We start from the raw sequence: 6000 nt of genomic DNA, 5'->3' as shown, positions 1-6000 counted from the left end.
TCTTGTTCTCTTTTTTCTTAGGGCACTCTGTACACCAATGTCCTTTTTCCTGACAATAATAACATGTATTATCCTGTCATTCCTTTGCTTAGAGGTTGTGGGCATTCAGGGGCCGAATGTCCTTTATCTAAACAGATATAGCAAGTATCTTGACTTTGATCTTGTGAGGAGGAGTAGTCCGTCGTCTTCTCTGAAGCATACGTTTGTATGACTCTTCGCAAATATGTGACCAGAAGATCGATCTGTGTTGACTCTTCCAGCGTATTGACTGTTTTGCGAGCTGAACGAATACTCTGACGGTAAGACACTAACACTATATATAGGTGTCCGCTGCATGTAGAAACGAATCAAATGATATTGGTAATCAAGATGAAACGATCACACCATTTCAGTGAGGGAAAAATAAAACAATAAGCGGCAACGACGTGACATATTGCCTCACACAGGAGATGAAGTGGTAACCCGAATCCATGCCAGCGATTTTGAAGAGGACATGTGAGAATCTGAAGCACACGTCTGCCCCAAGATCAAGAGATTCCTCTGCCCCGAAAGAAATTATTTCAGTAGCTCCCGAACATTATTACCACACTGACTGCAAGTAATATATGCTGTATATCCCAGATGTCATGTTTGGCAACACACACACAAAACAATGTGGCGAAGTTTTCAATAAAACAACGGACATCCCCAAAACACGCCTTGTCCTATCTGAGAGAAAATAGATCATACATTGTTACATATTTTCTGAATGCATGTTTTGGCTTTAGAATTTGAGTTTACCATAGACAGGGTCAAATAGTTCAGTGATAACTGCTTTATGTTAAAAAGATCGTGTGTTTGTGATATCTTCCCTGACACATCGCAGTCCCCAAAATATAGGAAATGGGGCTACAGGATGTCCATAACATCAAAGTAAGACAGGAGTAAAGAGAGACAACAGCAACACAACAGATTGAAGAGAGAGTTTTTGTGGAATATCGATTGGACATCAAGGAGTTCTCCTTCTCTTTCCGCAGAGGTAGACCTTATCTCGTAGGATGGTCTGCACCGAGACAGGGTCGTCGTCCCAGACGTTAAGAGATTTCCAAATACCCGAACGCAACAAAACAGCCCTTTTCAAGGGTAAATAGCATCTAAATATGAGACCATTCAATTTGCATACAAAATGGTGTAAGGATGTAATTGTGTGCGTGTGTGTCTTAGTCTTTGCATTTTTTCTCCTAACAAAAACCCTTTCCTTACTTTAGTATGTGTTTGTATGTGAGGTTTAAGAAGTGTGACCATAAATACTTACTAACTTTGCTTGTGTGATAGTGTGTGTATTGGTGGTTGACTGGTATTGGATGATGGATGGTATAGGTGGTGTGATGGATAGTAGTTTTATGACGTGATGAATAGTATGTTTTGTTTGCTTTCATCTCCTTCTCGTACACTCTAAGCTATTACCGGACGTTTTTGGATAGTGTGGGTGGACATGTATGGTATAGAAGGTGTAATATATATTATTTTTATGGGGTGTAGAAAGGTATTTTAGGTGTGTGAGAGTCAGTTTGTGAGATTTCATCTCCTCCTCTTACACTCTAAGATAACATGGCATTTGTGGTAGTGTGTGCAAGGGGTGTTAAATAGTATAGATGGTGTGATGGATGGTATTTTGAGGTATGATTAATAGTATGTTTGTAAGATTGCATATCCTTCTCTTACATACAAAGCTAACACAGGGCGTTTTGGGATAGTCTGTGTAAGTGGTGTTGAATGGTATTGTATTGTTGGTTGGTATAGATGGTGTGATGGATAGTAATTTTATGGTGTGATGTATAGTTTGTTTTGTGAGATTTCATCTCCTTCTCTTACATTCTTAGTTAAGAGATGGTGTTATGTGGGTGTGTGTGTGTTTGTGTGTGTGTGTCTACATTTTGTTTGTTCTATAAAACTAGATTAAGTCACCCATGCGAAATTTCCTTTATACTCCATAAATATTTGTCCCTATACATTTCCCTTTGCCCTATACGTTTTTCCGCCATTTTCATATATAAACCCATATTGTTCTATACATTACTGTCCCTATCAATTTCCCTTGCTGTATAATTTTTTCCACAATTGTTGTTATTTCCCCATATCGTCCCCCCCCCCATAACTACCTATGATTGTAATCGTCTATTACATATGAACGCTGTTATTACAAATTTCCTTTCATCCCAGTTCTGGTAGATAGCTTTGTTTGAAAATGTTACTGTATTAAAATGTTTTGTACATTTGACTATTAACCCCCTCTTTTGGATCTCAGGAGAGAGAGAGAGAGAGAGAGAGAGAGAGAGAGAGAGAGAGAGATCGTTGATGGCTACCATATTGGCAACTAATGTACCAAGTGTGGTGATTGTTTCAAGGCTTTAGGGCCAAGGAACAGACTTGATGTAACACCGTATGTATCACGATATTCCCGACCTTTAAACATGGTCATATTACTATGCATTAGAATGTGCATACACCACTGAACCAACTTCCAGCGCTGCAGAACGTTGCTAATAACGGATATGCATACGGATGAATGGAAAAGGAGACAAAGATCATTATGTTGCAGTTCTTCAATATTTATACAAATTTCCAAGCACAAGTTTATTTTAAACACACAAACACCCGCACGCGCGTGCACACACACACACAAGAAACGAATGATTAACAACTCGAACTTCTTTATTGTGCGTACTCCTTTATGCCCAGTGGTTAATTAATGCATTGGATGAGGTAATGGAAAATCTATGCGAATCGTTACTGTCGACGAGTTAGAATTCGTGCAAATACTATTTTTCATTGAACTTCTGTTTGAATTAGTTGGAATATAATACGGTAAGTACGATTAGAAAAGAAAATGAATATTTTGTCACTAATATGATCATACAGAAGGATGCCCGAAATGGAGGGCGCGGTCTGCATTGGTAACATTTAATGAGTCACTGTTCTTTCCGTTAAAGAGGAACTTGACTGTCTAGAGATTTGCATCTCTATTAACTTTATCGTATAATTATGTAAAATCTTCACTTATGTGTCAGTATCATCCACGTTTTCAGCTTTTTATTCCCTCAATGCTAGAAGTAACGTCATGGATTACGTAATCTCCTCCGTGCTTGCGTGAATACGTTTGCAATGTCGCGCAATTCCTCCTACACTGTTCAAGATACAAACTTTAAACAATGAGATGCGGTCCTTGGGGTTAGGCCTACGGGGTCTGGGTGGCTTTGATTAGTGTATACTTTAAATTGCTCTTAATTATGAGATCAACATGTCTGAGAAATAGTGTGTGTGGTTACTAACGGAGGTATCTGCACATGCCCGATAAATTTGGGGTTGGGGGTTAAAATAAGGCCCCTTGGTTATGCACCTTGGGCATCAAGTAGTCACTGCTACTGAAATCTCCATATCATACCATATATACATTAACTTAGCATTAAACAAAACATTATGCATGCAATCGACATTGGCCCCAGACTCCAGTCCCCCACCCCATTGGATTTTGTCTCAGGGTCTTTGAAATATCCAGTCTATAGCCAGACAAATACTTACTGAGCATGACATGACGAATTCAGACATTCAACTAGAATTCGTTCGTGTTACTGTTCAGTGTTCTCGCCCCGACGGGACCCATAATTTGGATGTGGGTTTGGCAAAATGAAACTTTTTCGTGTGCAAACATTATATTTGTTTCTGCATGGTATTAAGTAGAAAGATCGATACATGTGTATGTAGTTTGGGGGCTTTTTTTTTAAGACTGCGAGATAACCGTAAACACATGACCCTGCTAAGCTACAGTGTACAAGGGTAGTTGAAGGTAAATGCTAAGCGTAGTATGCGAGTTAATGGTTTGAGAGTCTAACATTATGTATGTTTAGTTAAATCATTTTCAACCTTTTATTTTCGAAAACTTCCGTACGAGAACAATTTGTGAACGGAATCAGAGCAGTGTTGCAACAAGTAAGTGGATGGGTTGATTTTTTGGGGTAAGGCAAGTCTATTTGGGGCCTAACGTCCAGGTCATCGTGAGTGAAATAAGAAATAGTGTTTCTGCACAAAATGTCACTTATCTATTATGTAGGTCATGACACTCTTGCTCTTGATGTTGATACAAAATTACGGCTGAACTGAAGCTGGCAGTTACCAACATCAAAAGAGAAGCGTGGGTCACCGGTAAACATACTCAGTGCACGATTTATGGATTTTGTTTGGCAGTTAAATTTGTCAATTTTCAAGATAGGTTCAACTGAGAAAGCAAAAGAACTAAACATTGTATTTTGTAATTTTGTCTATATGATATGCTGACACACAAAAACACATGTTGACATGTATATTAGTGGTCTAGATTCGGAGGCGGTTTTATTTCACTTTAACATAATAAATAGGAACCAAAAAGTAGTAGAATGATTTGAGAAAGGGGCGTTTATACTGGGTGGTCGCAATCGGATGTTTATTCCATTTACAAAGAGGACTTTATATATTTTTGTGTTGGCTGAGTATTAGCGTCCTTTGTACTCTTCAAGTCCATGGCTGTGACCTTATTCAGTCTTTATTTGAGTGTGAGTACGTAGCCTACTAGGTAACTTATAGGTAACTTACATGCATTGCAATGCGCCTCTTTCTCTATCACACTAACATCAGAGCTTTTGTTTCACGGATAAAATCAAACTTAGACTGTTCCAACCAAGACGATGCTTGATAATTTTACGATTCAAGGGTTTTGGTGACTTATGACCTTTCTGTTTGCAAGTAGTCCACAATATGCCCGTTTTGCTGGACACTCCTTTGCATTTACCTATACATTTCATACGTCTTTTCTTTACCTTTAAGTTTGCTGCAGCAATTGTCCTAAGCCCTGTTCTTCGATACCAAGAATGCAAAGGGGTTGTAAAGTCTCCAGTAACTAACTACACACTCTTTATGATTCACACTCAGGCACTTTTACAACATTGCATCTCATTGCTATGCAACACATAACTTTTGAGAGCCTGATGTAAATATAGTCGTGTGCAGAACAAATATTTCAGCTGTATTTCTACTATGTATATGTACCTCAAAGGCATCTGGACGGAAACAGCAGTCTAATGTTATGTTTGTTTTGCCTTTTTGCTCCACTTTAAGTTCCGAGAGGATGCATTTTTTGCTCCACTTCAAAGCGCTGAGTATATTAATTTCGGGAGGAGCCGCTGTAGCTCTCAGTAGGTTGAGCCTCAGTCCTGTGATCCAAGGATCGCGGGTTTGATACACACCGAGCCCAGCCCACTTTCGCTGTCTCAGTGTGTCCATGGGAAAGGCACATAGCTCTCATTTCCTCGGCATGCTATAGCCAATACTGTGTTTAAAGAGCCCTTAAAATGAAATAATAAAATAAATAAAAAATAAAATAAAAATTCCATGTGAAACCATAAGTATTTCTGAAGGTATTTCAGCCAGTGTGGTAAAATTATACCAGAACTCAACGTAAGAAAAGATATTTTTTGACTGAGGTGACACACTGATATTTCTGTGTAAAGCTTAATCATTTTATCGTGCAGGAAATGCAGGTTTGTTCTTCCATTATTTATTTGGGTAAAGAGGCGTTGAACGCAGATCGGCGGAGAATCAAATTACTGTACTGTATATTTGTAGTCAATCGAATATGCATTCAGAAATTTCACATTCGTTCTATGCATCTTGAATATATTAATGTGATTAAATCGACAGATCTGCACCGAGAAAGTTTGTCAATAACTGTGAGTGCGAGTCATTAGGCATTGAGTATGAAAGGTATGACTACACTAATTGAGTCTATGAGTTTCATTGCATCCTAAGAAAATGATTATTTTTATCTGATCATTCTTGGAGATGCGCTAAATAGTGAAGAACTTTCTTGCATCCAATAACCTAAACCGATAATATAATATGTCTTTAGCTCAACCTTATGGATTTTGCGTATAACCACAAAGCGAACAGGTGTGATTCGGTCAGTTCCGGATAGGTAACTTGCACCCA

The 6000-nt window shown here is 38.5% G+C and overlaps 1 protein-coding gene across 5 annotated transcripts in view; it reads left to right on the top strand.

The window, feature by feature from the left end:
* Window positions 1-2706: 2706 nt before the first annotated feature.
* LOC149786314 (uncharacterized) overlaps window positions 2707-6000 on the top strand; it is a 40243-nt gene continuing 36949 nt past the window's right edge. For all 5 annotated transcript variants that reach the window (XR_016424907.1, XM_089976713.1, XM_089976710.1 and 2 more), the window contains exon 1: window positions 2707-2847. The gene's annotated coding sequence lies outside the window, so the exon portion shown is untranslated. The remainder of the gene's footprint in view (window positions 2848-6000) is intronic.

The sequence above is a fragment of the Sinohyriopsis cumingii genome, chromosome 12, assembly GCF_028554795.1.
Source record: "Sinohyriopsis cumingii isolate HCF-2022 chromosome 12, ASM2855479v2, whole genome shotgun sequence".
Classification (NCBI taxonomy): Eukaryota; Metazoa; Mollusca; class Bivalvia; order Unionida; family Unionidae; genus Sinohyriopsis; species Sinohyriopsis cumingii.
This window is presented reverse-complemented; position numbering and strand designations above follow the sequence as displayed.